This window comes from Puma concolor, chromosome D3, assembly GCF_028749965.1.
Source record: "Puma concolor isolate L17-30 chromosome D3, mPumCon1.1.hap2, whole genome shotgun sequence".
In the NCBI taxonomy this organism is placed as follows: domain Eukaryota; kingdom Metazoa; phylum Chordata; class Mammalia; order Carnivora; family Felidae; genus Puma; species Puma concolor.
Window position 1 is genome coordinate 80,156,908 of NC_141678.1, and position 19,906 is coordinate 80,176,813.

Sequence of the window (19,906 nt, forward strand, 5' to 3'; positions counted from 1 at the left end):
GCAACCCCTCAACGACCGTTTTGGAGTGACTGAGAAAACTTTTCAGCTATTGCACACCCTAAGAGAAAAAGCCAGCTCTAGCTAGAAATGACTTAGGCCCACGATGTGTTTCTAGCCATTTTCACTGGTTTCCCAAGGTGAGCCTCACCAAATTAGACATTAACTTCTTTAGGAATGCCAGCTATTGTTAAAAAACCTACAGCATCTAGGTGTCTAAACAGCACAAAGGGCAAAACTCTACAAAGCACAAATGATGCTTAGCATTTTGTATGGAGGTCCAAGTCAAATTTATGAGCAAGCGCCTTTTATCAAATCTCACACAACTAATCGTAAAAGAGTTATAAGTAACAGAACACTGGCAATCATAAAATCAATACCTTGCCGCCCACCTCCTACTATGGCAAAGGACATTCATCATCTCGATCTGGTGGAATAAGCCAACACAGTGGCTCTGGGGTTTCTCGTGTGTTGGTTATTGTTGTATGTTTGAGGAATGTGTTTGGGACTGTAGGGCATTCACAGCGGCATTTTTACCTGGAGGTCAGATTTTTTTTTTTTTCCTAAATCACTAGCAGAGATTGTCCAATCACAAGTGATTCATCTTGTGCCTACACAGTAACTCTAGAGGTTATGAGAGAATGAAAGTAATAATAACATGAGTCTGTAGGTCACAGGTACTTTAAACTTGTATCTCCAACGAGAGTAATAAGATACAGTGAGACTTGATTTCTCAAGGGAATGAGCAAAATGCATTTTATCTTAGTTTTTAAAAGCTCTGATGACCCTTAGATATTCACAGTGGCCTTGCAAAAGCGCATTCACTCACCTACTCACCTTGGTGATGAGCAATTTATAGATGGCACGTAACAAACAGGCTATTTCATTCATTTTATTCTCCCTGCTTCCCCGGGGGAGAAGTGGATCCATAAGTGGATCCAAGGGACCTGGGGATCCATAAGTGGATCCAAGGGCAAAAAAATACGGGTGATACTGTAAGACTTTTATAACAGTAGGGAGGTTGGGTTAAGATGATTTTCTTATTCACTTGTAGAGGCGACAGTTTTGACCGTGCTAAGAAGAGAAATGCTAGGGATCTCAGATAGAATCTAGTTAAACAACGAAGATGGCCTGGAGTGCCAGACCTCTCACCAGCTCCACATGCCGGGGCCACGCCAGCTGGGCATACGGCGCGTGCCGACCAAGCCATCTGGAAGCTTTGTGCTAGAAAACATCAACCTTTCATCTGTGTACGTGCTGAAGGGTGAAGTTTATAGTCAAAAAGATTTCTTCCCTTACAGCGTAGTTTTGTTTTGCTTTGTTTTTATCATTTCATCTTACATGGGGAGGCACATGCGTCCTTTAAGACGCCGCCAGATTTATGTGAGTACCCCCCAAACACTCACACCCCTCACTCTGGGACACTAGCTGCCCAAAGCAGAGGCAGCCCATCTTGCATTCCTCCCAGTTAAAACTGTCCTTCCAGTAGTCATACTTGCACGTGATGAGCCTCAGCATAAGCCCGCTCAAAAGCAGCCGTGCACCCTCACCCATCCGCGCTCACGCTTCTTCTGGTCTTTTTCCTAACCTTTAAAAAAATTTTTTTTTACATTTATTTATTTTTGATAGAGAGAGACAGAGCACAAGTGGGGGAGGGGCAGAGAAAGAAGGAGACACAGAAACCGAAGCAGGCGCCAGGCTCCGAGCTGTCAGCACAGAGCCCGACGTGGGGCTCGAACTCACGAACTGGGAGATCATGACCTGAGCTGAAGTCGGACGCCTAACCGGCTGAGCCACCCAGGCACCCCTTTTTCCTAACCTTTAAAAAATATCCCCCCCCCCCCATGGGGCGCCTGGGTGGCACAGTCGGTTAAGCGTCCGACTTCAGCCAGGTCACGATCTCGCGGTCCGTGAGTTCGAGCCCCGCGTCAGGCTCTGGGCTGATGGCTCGGAGCCTGGAGCCTGTTTCCGATTCTGTGTCTCCCTCTCTCTCTGCCCCTCCCCCGTTCATGCTCTGTCTCTCTCTGTCCCAAAAATAAATAAAAAAAAAAAAAAAAAAAAAAACGTTGAAAAAAAAAATTAAAAAAAAAAAAAAAAATCCCCAAAAAACGAACGTGAAGAGCAGCCATGGGATCATGAAATAAAAAGTCAAAGACACAACGGTCGTTCAGTACTACAGAGCAGACCACTTCTGTCTCCCCTAGACCACTTCTCTTCCCTCCCCACTACACCTGCGCCTCTAGCTCATCTACCCAGGCTCAGCCCTGCCTCTGTTTGTTCTTGCTGCGCCTGCTGTCCAGAGCCTTCTTCCTCACCTCCCCGGCTGGACTATTCTTCAGCTTAGAGGCTGAAGGGCGAGGTAGAAGTGGTCCCAAACAGACCAAGGCACACTTGTGATGCACCTGCTCCTGCCTCTTGTTGCTTTTCACCCGTGCGTTTCCTTACTGTTCGCTCAACTGTAAGCCCTGAGATCCTGCCGCCCCGCCTACCACCACTGAACATGGTGGAAGCATGTGGAAGCATTGACGAAAGAGGCATCGGGCACAGAAATACTGGTGCTGCTCCCCTCTTCTGCATCGGTAAGTCCAGATGAGGCAATGCACTAACATCTAGAAGCACTAAGGTGCCCGAAGACAGAATTTTGGGCAGAGCAGAGTCCCTGGACCTTGGAAATTCACTAATGGGAATCTCAGCTCGTCACTAATTAGCTACACGGCCTTAGGCAAATCATTTAACCTCGCTGAGTTTCAGTTTCCTCATCCGTTAAGCAAGAAGAATCACACCTCGCTCAAAATACTGTTTTGAGGATGAAACGGGTAATTGCTAAGGTATCCAGTCCAGCAGCCAGCTGCTCCATAAACACTGCTATCCTCTCCCCTACTTGCCGCCTAACTCCCCTTTGGGAGCAAATGTGACATTACCAACAAGAAAATAGAACTTTCAGGAATACATCAGAAGGAAGAAATGGAGAGAAAAGCACAAGAAAGAGGTAGCAGAATTATCTTTAAAGGAAAAACGTATCTGAAAGGGCAGGAGAGTTTTAACACACGAGCAAACAGGAACCTTGCTAAATGTGCTATTTCCATTTGCATGAGGTCTGTTTTTGTGGCTGACTAGAAACCCTCATTGCATAATGCCATAGAAGGCAGCTGTGCTCTAAAAAAGGTTTGGTGTAGTTATAGTAGGAGCTGGTAAAACAGTGCCAAAAGTCTCTTGGCTCAGGATGAATTCCCACAAGTGTCCTTGAATCTGTTAACTATGCAAAGATGGCTTTGCATCAATGGAAAATATAGGCACTGCATAGTCTGCCTTGAGGCTTACTCTCAAAATCACTACAGCCATGGTATAAACATTTCTTCAAAAAATATTTTTTTAAGTTTATTTTTGAGAGAGAGAGAGAGAGAGAGCAGGGACGGGGCAGAGAGAGACACAGACACAGAATCTGAAGCAGGCTCCAGGCTCAGAGCTGTCAGCACAAAGCCCCATGTGGGGTTTGAACTCACAAACAGCGAGATCATGACCTGAGCCAAGGTGGGACACAACCAACGGAGCCACCCAGGCACTCCTACACATTTCTTTTTCTTAAAACACACCTCAGAGAAAGCCAGCTGCCAAGGGTAATATAATTGGAAAATTAAAATTACCATTCAAACATTGACAATAGTCACACATCTGAGATCACCACTGGGGTTCCTCATAAACTTCTCAAAGTGAGCATGTCCAGCATGGAATTCTGGTCTCCCCTCAACACAGCCCCAGACCTGCTGTCCCCACAGTCCTCCCCATCTCACTTCCTGGCAACTCTATCCTTGTAGCAGTGCAGGTGAAAACCCTCAGCCCCATCCAGTCTCCTCTCGTTCACATGCCTCATATTCCACCTACCCCATCGGCTTCACTCTACAAATGTCTGGAATCAGACCATTTTTCCCTACTCCCCTGCTGCATCCTGGTCCAGGCCACCAGCACTCTCGCCAGGAGCATTGGCAAGATGGTGGTCTGGCTCCCCGCACCCCTCCTCTGCCCCCTACAGTCTACTCTGGGTACTGCATCCAGGGTACGGTAAGACGAAAGTCAGAGCAAGGGACTCCTCCCTCAAGCCCTAGGATAGCCACAGGTGCCGTGAGAAGTAAAACCAAAGTACTTCCAATGACCCACAGGGCCCCGTGACATCACTGTCACATCTCGGGGCCTCCCCTTGCGGACCCCTGGCTCCCTCTGCTCCAGGCCTGTTCTCCCCGCTGCCTGCCAGCTCTGCTCTCAGATACTGACTGATGGGTTTTCCTCCTCACCTCCTTCGAGGTGACTTCCTTAAGAAGGTCTTCTTTGACTGCCTTTTTAAAAATTGCAGTGCCTCCCAACATCCCCTCTCTTCTTCCTTCGGTTATCCTTCTCTGGACACATCATCTTCGAACACCGTGTGTCACTCACCTATTTTATTCGGCGTCACCCCACTGAGTCCCCAGAACATGGGCTCTACGTGTGTTGTATTTGGTGCCGCATCCCCAGCCTCTAGAACTGTGTCCCGCACATCCCGGATAGATGTTCCACTGAAAAACTGCTCTATCACATCAGGGGTTGCTATCACACCAGCCAACTAAAGCGCCACGGGGGCCAGGAAGGCTCTTACTGACTCTGTCCTCTCTCTCTGTCCCACCATGACCGAAGTTTTCTAGGTTTCTCAATATTTTTGCAAGAAATGTCAGGCTCCCATAATTTTTCTGACCACTAAAATCATACCACATGTGCGAACGATTCCATATCCTAAAAGAGAAGTGCACATGTCAGATATAGTAAAAATTTAAAAAATAAATTAATTAATACCCCTCCTCTACCATCACCTTCCTCTAATTAAACTGGAAGTCAGTAAGAAAACAACAAGCGACACTCACATGTTCACCATTTAAAAAAATTTTTTTTAAATGTTTATTTAGTTTTGAGAGACAGAGAGTGGGGAAGGGGCAGAGAGAGAGGGAGACACAGGCTCCAGGCTCTGAGCTGTCAGCCCAGAGCCCGACGCGGGCTCGAACCCACAGACTGTGGGATCATGACCTGAGCCGAAGTCGGGTGCTTAACCAACTGAGCCACCCAGGCATCCCATATGCTTACCATTTTTAAAAATATTTATTTATTTTGGGGAGAGCACCAGCAGGAGAGGGGCAGAGAGAGGGGGACAGAGGATCCGAAGCAGGCTCCGTGCTGACAGACTGACAGCAGTGAGCCTGATGTGGGGCTCGAACTCACAAACCGTGAGATAATGACCCAAGCTGGAGTCGGACGCTCAACCGACTTGAGCCACCCAGGCACCCCATATGCCGGTTAACACATAGCGATCCAGTCTGTCCATGACTTAAGCTGGACACAGCTATAGCTTCCTGGGAAGTATCTGAAGAGAGTTAAGGAAGGGACTATATGCAGGTCTGGGCAGGGGTGAGGGTCCTCTCAAGGCCCCCAGGGATTAGCAACACTAGAAGGCCCCTATCAACCCCAGAGCTGAAGGGCAAGAGAAGAGAACTGTCACCACAGTAAGTAAAAGCCTGGTGTTCTGGAACATGGAAAGGGGCTCTTTCCAGCAGGAGCTAATAGAGAGAGGGAATGGGGGCTCAGGCAGGGAGGGAGCAAGGGTGTGGGAAAGCAGAGGAGGGCTCCGACTTCTCTCTTCTCTGTCCTATTATCTCCTGCCAGTAGTCAACCCCAACCTGAAGCCAGAGGGCAAGGAAGGCTGGCTTCCCTTGACACAGCCCAAGAAGGTCTGGGAAGATGGGAGACTGATCTGGAGGGATGAACAGAGAATGTCTGGCACACCCCCAGTGGAGGTCCTGGAGTCTTGACCAATCCAGGAAGGGCATGGAAAGGGAGGCTGGATAAGGGCCGAGAGTTTTCCTTGTTTCTCCTCACTGTTAGCTGTTAGGAGCCAAGTCTGTGCCACGGAAATGCTGCCCTGGGTGGAACACTGGAAGGAGGGGGGCGGTTAACAGCTCACAACCTACGCACGAAGTGCCCTTTCCAAAGCAAATGGTCTTCGGTACCCAACACGCAAAAACCGAGATGCAATTGCTGTGTGGTATGGCCAGAGAATTTTTTAGAAAGTCTCCATTTCTGCTACCTTCAAGTTGACCCTGAAGAACTTCCCTAGGCCCATGATTAGTTTTGAGAACCCAACTCTCCCTGAGGTTATTTCAAATGCATAACAAGTGACCAATCAGTGAGCGATTATAGAGAATACCGACAAAGTTCCAGGTGCCACCAGCCCCGCTTCCTCCCAACAGCCACACAAAGGAAGTATTCACTGCTCAGTTGAGGTAATGTGCCCAAACTGGCATTGCCCAATCTGCCCAGTCTGCCCAAACAGGTGCCAAAGCCCGCATAGTTTTAGAATTTCATCCAAATTAAAAATTCTTAAACCTCTGACTTCAGGTTACCTGTAACAAAATGGATCCCTCCTTCTTCAACTCATTTGAATCGATGGAGATTGTGCAGGCGCGTCCACTGAGCCTTCACGGAACGTGTTTGAAAAGCACCTGGCTTCTGGATTAAGTTCTATCAATGATTTACTTTGTGGCCTGAGGCAATACTCAATTTCTCAGCTGTCTGTATCTCTTTAAATACAATGACCCTTCATCCAAACCTGTCAGGGATATATGGAAGTGAATTACTTATGTCCTTCCTGTCTTTTCTGGCTCTGCTTCCCCAACCACCTCATGCGCATTTTGCCCAAAGCAAGAACACAGTAGTGTAGAAAGCACATCTGTCAGACACATCTGGAGTCAAATGGGAGACCTTCAATGGCGAACCATTTGAACTTGGACAATTTATCCAACCTTGTTGTGCCCTTGTGTGCGTCATCTGTAAACGTGGACACTAGGAAAGCCTGGGCTCACACAGTTGCTGGGTGATAAAATGAGAATGTGTGTGCAAAGCCCTCAGGATATTAATCTGGAATAGAATAACCACTTGAAAGCCGATGTAATCATTATCATCATTATAATCCTCACTATCATTTTTCATAGGTGGTTCTAAGTAGAATTGGTGAAAATGCAAAATTTCTTTGAGCATTCTCCAGAATTATTCTATGACCTTAAAATAATTCTCTCTTTTTTTTTAAGTCTTGATAAGCAGAGTTGAAAATAACACAAATGGATATTATGATCTCCAGCAAACTTGATTAGTAGCTCTCATAGATAATAAAACCCAAGTAACTGAAGAGCTGGGTCAAGCTACATAGACTTGATTAGGGTACAAGAAAGGTATACTACGGGAAATTTGGGGGCAAGAGGATTTCATTTTGGACTGTATGAAAAAGATATAATTCATGACAACAAAGTAAATCTGTTTGTGAATGAATGGTACCCAAAATACAGGTTAAAAAAATAAACAGTTTCATGAACGATAAAATACCCCACACACTTCTTTGAGCTCAGGGATCTGGTGAAAGCTTCCTGAAGTTTCTACCCAGCATTCACACTATGAAGTACCCCACCCCTCAACTGTAAAGAAGTCTTCTGATACTCAGAAAGCTCCACCAGGCAGGGACCAGCCCTCCCCCCCCCACCCCCCGGGGCCCCGGAGAGCTGGCACAGTGCCAAGCACACAAAAACGCCTTGTCACAATGTTTGCTTTGATAAATGACCGATTATCTGGCAAATCAGATCAGAGACCATGTCCATTTCCCAGGCAACCACTCAGTGCATCAGCAACATGCCTACGACCTTCCTGTATTTGGTCCCCAAGGCCATCTACTGATATCCACAATTATAAAAAACATCTTACAATCTTACTCTGGTTGGTACAGATAAACCACAGCAGTCTTACATTTCTGATCTCACAGAAACAGACAGGCTTTGCTCAGCCGGTCCTGCCCTATCACCACTTTGTATCAATATTTTAAATCAAACTTTTAAACCATTAAAGTTCTGGAACACACCATCTACTTCACATTAACACTGTAGCCACAGTGTAGTTCCTATGAGTACCAGGTATCCAATAAACATTTACTGAAGGGAGGTATGGAGGGAAGAAAGAAAGGTGGAAAACACACTTACCTAGGTTCCTGAATTGTCCCACATTTGAGTGAGGAGGTAGGAGAACAGATCTATGGGACACATCCAGAAACGGTACCAAGTTTTCTAGGGGCCTCACTTAATCCTTACAACAGTCCTAGGAGAAGGTATCTCACTCACCCATTTTAAGGATGCAGAAACTCAGGTAGAGAGAAGTTAAATAGTTTCCTGAGCATCCCCCAGCCAGTAAGTTTCAGAGCCAAGATTTCAACAGTACCAGAGATACACTGTAGTACGGCCCTACTATCTGGACACCCAAAACATCATTAGTGTTTTCATTTATAGAAAAGAAAATTAAACCCAACTACCTAAATGACCACTAAAAAAAAAAAAAAAAAAAAAAATCACATGCTGGGGCACCTGGGTGGCTCAGCTGGTTGAGCGTCCGACTCTTGATTTCAGCTCAGGTCATGATCCCAGGGTTGTGGGATTGAGTCCTGGGCTGGGCTCCATGCTGAGCATGGAGTCTGCTTAAGAGTCTCTCTCTCTCTCTGCCCCTTTACCCTATTCATGCTCTCTCTCTCTCTCTCTCTCTCTCTCTTAAAAAAAATGTTTAAAAAGTCACATGCCATCTACAGGTGTAAGACCCAGTGCATCTCCTCGGTCACTACCTTAGAACACTAGAAAATAAGGACCTCTATCTGTTCTTATACATGAATATAAGTTTATGCTACAGGCTTTCTATCAGCTTTCTAACTTCAACCCAGAATTCCCACTGAAAATACAATCGCAACATTCGCATAGCACCTTGTGATTTATAAAAACAATTTTATCTATAATACCCTCCCTGTGACATACGAGATGCAGGTAACATCACCTGCTGTCAAAGACAAGGGCCATCTTAGTGACAGGCAGCCCAGAGATGCCCTCAGCGACACATCACAGCTCAAAGTGCCCAGGAACACAGGGAGGCAACTTTCAAAGACCACAGCTTCTGCCACCAGTGGTTCCAAAGGAAGAAATTTCAAAAATGATTATTTTCTCCTCCAGACTGGAAATGTAAGGACATATAACGTGAATAAATACAATTCTTATCAATTCTCAAGGAGATCAACCATTTACGGAGAAGGTCTCAACATCCTTCTTCTCTCTCCCTCACTTTTGCTTTTAAAAGCCTTTGGGCAATACAAGGAGAAAAGTATTTGCTTATTGAAATTGTGGGCACACCAATCTGCTGAACATCTCAGGAGCTGTTGGCTAACTAGACTTTTGTATTTCTTGCCAGAATTATACCACAGCTCATAAACCGATTATGTTAATATCATTGAAAGATATAACACAGAGTCCCCAGCAGAGCATTTTCCCCAAAACTCAAAAGAACATCTAGGTCGTCAGACTTCAGAAAACTGATTTAAAATCTTACTTAGCGGGCACATACCTCTGCAGTGGGTCTCATTCTTGGCTGAACACTACAATCACTTGGAGAGATTTAAAAAACACCAATGCTCAAGTTCCACCTGTGGAGATGCTGATTTAATTGTCCTGGGGTGAGGTCTGGACGCTGGGACTTTTAAAAGCCCTCCCAGTGACTCCACCGAACATCCGAGGTTGAGACCCACAGGTACAGAAAGCAAGGGGCACACCTGTCTGCTCAACTAAGTGACTCACAGATGCCAATGACCATGAACAACTTCACAATTAGTAATTAGCTGATAACATGAGTTTAAATTTTCAGACACAATCTTTCGCTGCATAATTGAAATTGTTCTCCTGGTCTTCCTGACATCTCCATACCACTTTAATATGGAAATTCAGATGAATATAAAAATGCATTTTAAAAGTACTCAAATCCATGCAGCACTTACAAATATAAGAAAGAGAGTTACAGATATAGAAATACAAAGTCACATGTAATCGTTATAAGCACTAGGAGGTATTAGTTTTCTCTTGCTGCTATAACAAGTTATCCCAACCTTAGTGGCTTAAGACAACATGAATTTATTCTTACGGTTCTGGAGGCCAGAGGGGCCTCTTCTGAGGCCAGACTCAAAAGAGCCTCCCTAACCCAAAGTCAAGGTGTGGGCTTGGCTGGTTCCTTCTGAAGGCCCTGAGGGGAGAATCTGTTCCTTGCTTTTTTCAGCCTCTAGAGGTCACCTGCATTGTTTGACCCATGCATGGCTCCTTCGCTGCCTCTGTCTTCTCAGGAAGGACCCTTGCGATTACTTTAGACCCACACAGATAATCCAGGATAACCTCTCCATTTCCAGATCGCTAATCACTTCTACAAAGTCCCTTTTGCCATGTAAGGTAACATTCACAGGTTCGGGGGATCAGGACAAGGATATCTTGGGGGGGCCATTATTCAGCCTGTCCCAGAGTAAGGCAAATGTCACCACTACCATCCTGCCTATCGCCCCTGCCCACCATCCTTATTTTTCAGTTAAAACTCAGAGCTGCATGACTTAACCAGGTCTCATGTCTGGGACCGGGCTGAATTTAAATCTGATCTCATATTTCTAAGTCCCACTTTCCCTCTGTCGCAAGTGTTGCTTCCCCACGCTAAGGTGATGTTTGCAATATTACTTTCCTTTCCAAGCTCTCACCACACTGCTAACAAGAAGTGTTTTCACTCAGCCTCAGTCATTATCTCAGTTCCTCAGCCAGTACATGCCAAGTGGAAACTTCCATGCACTACCACTGGTAAACACACTTCAAGCCAGACCCCTTCCCTACGGCTGGAAGAACCAGAAAGCCCACTGAGGCAGTAATCCATTATACAGACTATGATGTCATAACTATCTCAGAGTTAGCTGCGCAAGAAAGTACATGCAGAGAAAAAGCGAGCTCTCAGTTTGAAGAAACCAAAACAATCTGAACTTGCTAAGACATATACATATATAACACCCATCTCGAGAAAAATTTATAAGTGATGTCCATAGCCTGCACGCTTGAAACCAGCATGATGCCCCTATATCCTGCATGCTATTCAGAATTACCTTCTGTCTTCTTAACTGAGGACGTGGTATGTATTTAGAATCTCAGTGGTTTTTCTGGAAGGTGATATTATCTTAGCTAGAGTCATCAGGAAGCAGTGGGTAAGGCTTTTCTACACAAAGGACGTTCTCATATGATGGTCACACTTTCTCTGATGCCTTGGGGTGACACATACCCCTCCTCCCAAGCACATCAGGGAGAGAAGAACCTGGTGCTAAATCATAGCCACTTTAACAATGGGAGAAAGTAAACAAGCCAAGCAAATCTCACTGCCAAGCTTATACCTTGCCTGAGTCTGTGTTCAATCTGATGTGAAAATGGTAGGTCAGGGAAAAAAAAATATCACTGCTGCATCAGAAGGCAACTGGTATAATGCGAGCAAGTTACATGATTTACATGAACTAAGATAACTCGACTCCATACCCAAAACTATAACATAACAACAAACAGGGCTTTAAAGATCATGTGGAATAATTCAAACAACCAGAATAGTATATTTTAAATAAGCTAATGTGGTGGGAGACAGGAGGAATACTGAAATAGATTTCGTGGCTTTTATTCATGCCAAATCCAGGCTCTGAAGCGATCATTTTATACAATTATAACCAATATTTTGGAATGATTCTTAGGGGCAGCAAGATCCCCTGACAACTAGGAGTCACTTTGGGCCACTATTTCAGAAAAGTACACCAATGCATTTTTAAAGCTTTTCAACAAGGTAGCTTTACATGGGAGTTCTGGTTTACCAGGAATCAACCATAAACTTGTAATAAAATGAGGATGTTCTAATCCATGTGACTCAGGTATAAGCTGGCTAATAGAGAACACACCTGCTAAGTATTCTTTACTCCATGTTTCCCTACATCCCTGTTTCCCTACATCCAGGTGGTTGAAGAGCCCTGGGTTCATGTTCTGGTTCTGCCATTAATTCACCTGGACCAGCCACTCAACTCCTCTGGGCCTCAGGGTTCTCACTGGTTAAGGTGAGAGGGCTGGACAAGATGACCTCCAAGGGCTCCTCCAATGGTGACTCTAGAAGCTTCCAAAAAGAGCCATTAACAAAGTTTACTGGCTGACTTCTATCTGGAATTAGATTCCAACTGAGTTAGTAAATAAACTAAAGACATGACACTGATGGTCAAGACCCTGAACAACAAAAAGCTGGAGAACAACATAGTGAAATAGAAAATTGGGTCCCTCTCCTGAGAAAGCAACAAAGCCTGGAGGTCCCGAGAGTTTACTTCAAAGACTCCTGAGGGTGCTCATCCAACTGCAGGAGGGTCCTCATTTTCAGGACGCCTCCAGGGCTCAGAACCTCCCAAGAGACAGGGAAGGGATGTGCGAGAATGGGGAGAGGGGTCAACCTTGAGCTGGGGATTCCACCCAAAGCATCATCAGAGCATCATCACTAGGGCCCCTTCTGGCCACTGGGGGCCCGGTATAGAGTTCAAGGTCAGTCTGAGGCAGGGATGGCTATTCATTATGAGCTGGAGACTGAGTGGTTAGGAATTTGCTACACCTTCTTCCTTCTGTCCTTACCTGGGCTGGGGAAAGGGGACAGTAAAGCAACCTGCATCCTCTTGAAAGTCTGCAAAATTAGCCACAGAAAATGAAAAGTGGATTCACAGAGCTGCTGAGCTCTCCCGGGATTCAGGTCCCCGAAGAGCTAGTTCCATGAAACAAATGTGCCTGCTTAAGTGGGAGAGCCCAGAAAACAAGTGACAGGAAAATTGAAGACTTGCTATAAAACTCATCTTCAAAAAGCCGTAATTATCACAATCGTGTCACCTAAGCATTATTTACAAACATCCTTCTGCACAATTTCTCCTCTTTGAACAGCCCTCGTCTAGATAGAGTGCCATTACTCAGGGCAACATTTTAGATTAATTAAGTAGTAAAACACGGGAAAACAAGCATTTTTCAATCAAAACTCTGGAGTGAATATAATTTAAATAAGATGCAGGGAAATGGGCATAAAAGGGGGAGAAGCTGACTTTTTACCTTTGTGCTGATAACCCCTACTTACCAGTTGTATAACATATCAGTTTCCAGTGTTGTGTCTATGACCCAATACCGTAAAAGGGAGAAAGTGTACAATTTTCCCTATTTTGCAGATGGGAAAACTGAGACTCTAAGGAAATTAGATGATTCATCCAAAGGCGAGGCACCCAACTCCCGACCACCCACCTCCTTATTTCGATGCCTCCCTCAGGACATGAAGCACTGTCCATGTGATTTTGTTTTCATGGTGACACTAAAATAATTTTTGCATCAAAAGCTGTCGTACATTCCATCTGGGCCTTGCTTTTGAACCTTTAGGGCCTCAGAATACTCTGGGTTGAGTCCTGGAAAAATGAAGTAAATTTTCAACACCTCCATCAACAGGGTTTTGCCTACAAGCAGAGACAGGCAAGAGAATGCTCCTTATTACTGCAATTCTCCTCATAACCTACCAATTACCTTTTTTACATTTTTATAAGTGAAGTGTAATTGACATACAATGTTATACTGGTTTCAGGTCTATAACATAGTGACTCGACGACCCTATACATCACTCATTGCCCATCACGATAAGTGTCCTCACCATGCAACGTTATTATTCCCCACGCTGGACTTTTCATCCCCGTGACTTGTTTTATAAATGGGAGTTTGTATCTTTTAATTCCCTTCACCTGTTTTGTCCCCTCCCCCGCCCCCCCTCCCCCTCTGGCAACCACCAGTTTGTTCTCTGTTTTCAGGAGGCTACTTCTGTTTTTGCTTGTTTGTTTTGTTTTTTAGATTCCACATATATGTGACATATGCCATTTGCCTTTGTCTGACTTGTTTCACCTAGCCTAAAATACCTTCTAGATCCGTCCACGTTGTCCCCAATGGCAAGATTTCATTCTTTTTTTTATGACTGAGTAATATTCCATTGTGGGTACATGGATTTCTTTAATGCCCAGGCCTCATGGTTCATGGCCATGTTCTGCTTGTACGAAGCGGAAAAGTAGCACATAATTCCACGTTACTTCCACGTCTTCCAGGCCCTGGCCAGCCAAAGCCAGGGCTGTTTGCCTTTCTTCATTCTATTTTTGGACAGCACTCTATCACAAAACACCTCGCAGTCCCAGCCCTGTTAATCAATAGTCACTTAAGGTAAATTTGTCACGGAAGTGTATAAACATCTAGGTTCAACAGTGTTTTCCAGGGCGCCTGAGTGGTTCAGTTGGTTAAGCGTCCAACTCTTGATTTCGGCTCAGGTCATGATCTCACAGTTTGTGAGTTCAAACCCTGCATCAGGCTCTGCACTCTCAATGCATAGCCTGCTTGGAATTCTCTCTCTCCTTCTCTCTGCCCCTCTCCTGCACTTGCTCTCTCTCTCTCTCTCTCTCTCTCTCTCTCTCTCTCTCTTACACACACACACACACACACAAAAGAAAAAAAAAACTTGGGGCGCCTGGGTGGCTCAGTCGGTTAAGCGTCTGACTTCAGCTAAGGTCATGATCTCACAGTTCATGGGCTGGAGCCCCACATCGGGCTCTGTGCTGACAGCTCAGAGCCTGGAGCCTGCTTCAGATTCCGTGTCTCCTTCTCTCTCTGCCCTTCCCCTGCTCTCTCTCTCTCTCTCAAAAATAAATAAACATTTAAAAATTTTTTATAAAAAAAAGGAAAAAAACTTAAAAAAAAATTTTTTTAATAGCATTTTCCAAAATAATGCATTTGCCCTGTTACTTTAAGTCATCAGATAACTAAAACAACAGCAGCAGGAAAAACAGCCCTAGTCTATGCTCAGGTGGTGGGTGTGAGTTGAGCTTTATTTTTAGGATCTCTAAGTCTACAAAGTCTATTGAAACGAGTGAAGCAGGGTAGGGTGATGGCTCTGTCCCACATGTGGTCTGTCAGGCTGCCCCAGGCCTCTTGTGTCACGAATGAATCCCTCTCACCTACTCCAGTTTCTAGGATCAACCCCAACCTTAGTGGAGACGCCTGGGTAACTCTGGTGCCATCCTCTGGGACCCTACCCGAGTCCCCCTGGAATGCCGACTTGGCTAGGACATCCTGCCCGGGCTCCTCTACCTCCACTCGCGTTCTTGATTCCTTAGGCTTCCAGGTCTGAAGCTCACTGGACCCCTGGCTGCCCCTCCCTCCCCCAAGCACCTGCATCCACCACGCTTCCTTCAGCCCTGTACTCTAGGACTGGGACTCTGTCCCTGAGATACCGCCACCTCTGGCAATACTCCCCGATTCTGCCTCCTTCAACTTCCCATTGCAACCCATTATCCCGAGGGGCCGCCGCCGAGTCCCCGACCTTCCGCGGCCTCTCCATCGTATCTGACAGGTGGACTTCCTCCCAGGGCTCCCACGGGGCAAGTCCACCGCACTCCTTCCGGGCCTGGCTGGGCCCCAAGGACAAGACCGGCAGCTCTTCGACCAGCCCTCTGCATTTCAGACCACGTTCTTCTTTAAATGTCTCCGTTTTAGCCTATTTACTGGTGGACGCAGAGCGACTGAAAGGCTGTCCTCATCACCAGCCCCTCACTATTTACTTGAGGTCTGCCGCAGCTCGCATACAACAACCTATTAATTGCCCTGCAGACATCATGATGCAGCAAATTTCACTATTTTCACACAGAGATGAGAAACCTAGGATCCCATTCTAACAAGAACCGTGACTAAGTTCAGTTGGCGAGATGGGGGCAAAATGAAAACTAACCCAGAGTCTCCCGGCTTCGTCTTACAGTATGAACTCTCTCTGGGGAAACCAGGTTTCTTACACACCGAGTTATGTCGATTACCCAGTGCAGGAGGGCAGAGGATGTCCTTTCTGGCTCCTGTGGGCCAGCCCCCTATTATGGACATGCACTGGGGCTCGCCTGACTGCTGGACTCTGAGGCCACCGCATACTTGTTCCACTGCACAGAAGGGGACAGAGCACGCATTTGCTCAAATTCCCAACTCAGTACTTCTGATAAACCCAACTGTCTCCAATAAAATTGGAAGGACTTTGGTACTTCCCACCGGTACCATCGAAGCTTCTTGGTTTCAGGCTTAGTTGACTTAAGTGAAATCGGCAACAGAGCATGAGAGGGCTGTTTGGTACTAATTCAAACTCTTGAGTTTCTTCCGAAATGCAGCAGAGGCCTCACCGACCATGTTCTCAGAGGCCCTGCAACACAGTCACTAGAGACATAATGTCACAGCTACCGGTTCTGGAAAGAGCTGGGGGAGCTGCCTTCCTGTCCAGGGTGGCAAGTGCTACCCTCTGAAAAGGGACTTGAAGCTGTGGTGTGCATGAGTAGCAATCCACGTGTGTGTGTGTGTGTGTGTGTGTGTGTGTGTGTGTGTGTGTATGTGTGTGTGTGCGCGCATGTAGGGGGTGTTGAAGGGAGTCTCAAAAGAAGGTATGTTCGAGCCCTAGCCCCTCGTACCTCAGAATGTGGCCTTGCTGGGAATTAGGGCCTGCTGCACATGTCATTTGGTAAGATGAGGTCATGTTGATGAGAGGGCCTTGAATCCAACACCACTGGTGTGCTCGGCAAGAGGAGAAGAGACACCTGAGGAAAGAGGGTCCTGTGATGACACAGGCATGAGATGAGATGCATCTACGAGCCAAGGGTTGCCAGCAATATCAGGAGCTGGAAAAGGCAAGGAGTCGTCCTCCCCTATAGGCTTCAGGGGAGCGTCGCCCAGCTCTCACCTTGAATTCAGACTCCCAGCCTCCAGAGCTGTCAGACAAAAAATTACCGTTGTTTTAAGCCACTCAGTTCCTTGTACTTTGTCACGGCAGTCCTAGGAAATTAATATGAGGTGGAAATGAACAACCAAGGAATCACAAAAACCTCTCGATTTGGAAGCAGCACCAAATAGGAAAGAGGAAATACAGGTTTGTGCTCAGGGGCATCCTTCGCACCAGGGCCACCCACCTGATAGAACTGGAGGAAGAAAGACAAGGTCCTGAGTCGCTCAGAGGAACCTTGCTTCCCCTAAGAAGGGAGACGAAGTAGGGGAAGGCCCTAAGTAGGGGAGGGAATGGAGGAGGAAGTCCTGCCTCCTCCAGCCTGAGCCTCGTGGCACCTCTCTGCCTCACATCCTTAAGAAGGTACTAAACAAGTGTTTTCATATGTATGATCTCATTTAACCATTATGCCCATCTGCGTAATAGAGAGGAGGGCAGGTATTATCATCCCCTTTTACAGACAAGGAAACTGAGGCTCAGACCAGACCATAGGCTGCCACAGATGACCATTCCAAAAATAACTTCAGCTGACAAAGCAAAAGGCTTTCAAAAGAGGTAAGATGGGGGTGAATCTTGTTTGGGGAGGTGGGGGGAAGACAAGTTAAACAAAAGTTTAGACACCTTCCATGTCCAAATCAAATTTGCTGGCCTTGACACGTAGCCCCTTTAGCCTTTTTTGAACATAACAACGTTCGCATAATGGTAGACACAATCTGCCAATTCTATGGCCAGCTCTTTACATTAAAGTCTTTGAAGGGAAGAAACTGACCATGTTTTCCAGGCTTGAAATGTAAGGAGTCTGGCTTTTGTGTGCTATCTCACCGTGTGCTCTAAAATCTTCAAGCGCTGCCGTGTAACCACCCAGCCCCTGCCCAGCCGTCACCTGCACGAGGACGTGCCTTCCCGAAGCTGGTCTTGAGTGTTTGAGAGGCCGGAGCTCCCACAGACTGTGTCCAACGACCTCGATGACTGCGCGAGCCCTATCCCAAAGCAGCACTCGGTAAGGCAGAAGAAGGCAGTGACGCAGAGAGACGGCAGGTGTCCCACGAAAGGACAGGATTGAAAGGGTTAAGCAGGAAAGCACTGGAGATAAGGACCTTGGTTGGGTGGGGAGCTCTGACTCTAATCAGCTTCCTTTTCCAAATATTTAAATCTCTCCACTCTGGAAAACACCCAGTCACTGGCCATGGGGAAAACCTGATTTCTTCTTTCATGCCCCAGACCTGCACCAAGATGTCAGGCACACGTACCCCCAGTACCAGCCTCTCTGGGAAAACACGTCCGTGAGATACCATTCCACATGCTGTCGGCTTGAAAATATTAAACACCACTGAACAAAATTTAAGGTTTCTTTTTCAGATTTAAATGTCTACTTATTTCAAAATGAATTAGTGGCTCTCTGGGTTTCATAATGTTTAATTCATTAATGATAACTACAGCTTGAGAATTTGAAAGGAAATCGCTTCCAGGATAAAATTAAATGTGAAACTCTAAGCAGTGATTCATGGCTGTTCCTATCTAAATTACTAATCCATGTGACAAACCTGGTTGGCAGCACAAAAAAAGCAATACTATTTCCCCCCGTTGCCTTTATATACTTTGCTGAATTGTTTTGCAAACTGCCTAAACCCAAGTCCTCAATAATCGCCTGCTAGCAGCCTCCATTCCGTTGTGGAATTTAGTACTTAGAGTCTCTATTGCCTCAGAGAGGTTCATAATGGACTAATACTTTTGTGCCTTGGAAAAGAGTTTTCTCGACATTAGAGTTTAGACATATAATCCGATGGATTTCCAAGGAAACTCATTTTAAATTAAAGGCAAATATCCCCATGATATCTGTCCACATCTCCCCAAAGAAACCCGCATGCAACTCTAAAAATGGCAATTTTCTTTTAGTTTGCAAGGAAGCCTAGCCAGCTAAGATCCAATTACATATCTCCCCGTTAGAACAATTGGGCACTGGAGTAACCACGCTGTCCAAAAGACAAGATAATATAATGCTTCTGAAGTTTCATCAAGCCCAGGTTACTCTGCCTCCTGAAATTTCTCTCAGGTCTGTTCCCGCAACCACTGCCTGGGTTCACAACCCAGCCTAGACAGGAGAAGCAGGCAAAGATATTCCTGACCACACACACCGCCTCCAAAGGAACTCAGGGCTCCCACAGGGCCCATATCTGGGATTTGATTCCAGATGGCCACAAAAATCCCTGCAAACCAGGTCCCCCCAGCCCCCCGCTCTGCCGCACTCCAACCGTCCTGTGCGCTGCCCCTAAGTGGCAAGTCAGATCCCCACCAGCCCTCAGGGGTGCCACTCCATGCCCGGGATTTACATATGGTGACTCCTCTATCCTTGAGACGACTTGGGGAAGGTGTCCTCATCGTCCCCGTGTTGCAGAGCAAGAGATGGTGACAAGGATGTTCCAAACACCTGCCCAAGTCACAGCGCAAGTAACCGGCAGAGCTGGGATTCACACCCACACTTTCTGCCTAATTTCCCACGCTTTGAACCCTCTGATCAGGCCACTGCTTTGAATCCCCACTCACTGCTGACGACCAAGGGGGAGGGCCCACATAGCCGCCAGGCTCCATGGGTCCTTTGGTGATTTAGTTACATTTCCAGCCTCATCTGACCAACTCTTCTCCATCCACCTCCCTCCATCTACATGCTCTCCCTCTACCTCTCCTCCTACGACAGCCTCCACGTCCCTGCTGGCGGCGGGGGGGGGCGGGGGGGATCTCTTCTCCCCACCTTTATGCACCTGGAGTGCCATGTTCTTTCCTTTAGTTGACCATTCACGACTTCCTACTAACACCAGGGACGCCCTTCGAGCGTGTGTGTGACCTTCTCCAGCCCCAGCTCCGGCTTTCCCACGACCAGCTCCTGTGTTCCCACAGCTCAGCAAGGCCATGGGGAGATGGTCCGTAACCTCTGGAACTCACGAATGTCTTACGGCAAATCATCAGGGACATTTAAAAAGAAAAAAAAAAAAAAAGCAAAACCCAAAAACAAACAACAGGGGCTCAGGAGCTTGTCCCCAAATGACTCCTCCGTTCAGTCGCTTAAAAGTGAAGACGAGGGGGTGGCAGATTTATGTGAACTTTTGAAACGCTCTGTCAGGGAATACTTTATCAATTAAGCATTCAAACACCGCGACCACATGAAGGAGAGATCACCCATCTATCTGCTCACCAGCTTGTG

The 19,906-nt window shown here is 46.4% G+C and overlaps 1 protein-coding gene across 8 annotated transcripts in view; it reads right to left on the reverse strand.

The window, feature by feature from the left end:
- The window catches only part of RNF152 (ring finger protein 152), a 78,966-nt gene that overhangs the window by 35,725 nt on the left and 23,335 nt on the right, over positions 1-19,906 (reverse strand). The window contains exon 2 of one of the 8 annotated variants that reach the window (XM_086683144.1): positions 16,400-16,525. The exons of 6 other annotated variants lie outside the window; for them this stretch is intronic. The gene's annotated coding sequence lies outside the window, so the exon portion shown is untranslated. Of the gene's footprint in view, positions 1-6,416; positions 6,571-16,399; positions 16,526-19,906 lie in introns of those variants that run through there. One more of the 8 variants, XM_086683142.1, reaches the window with a different exon arrangement.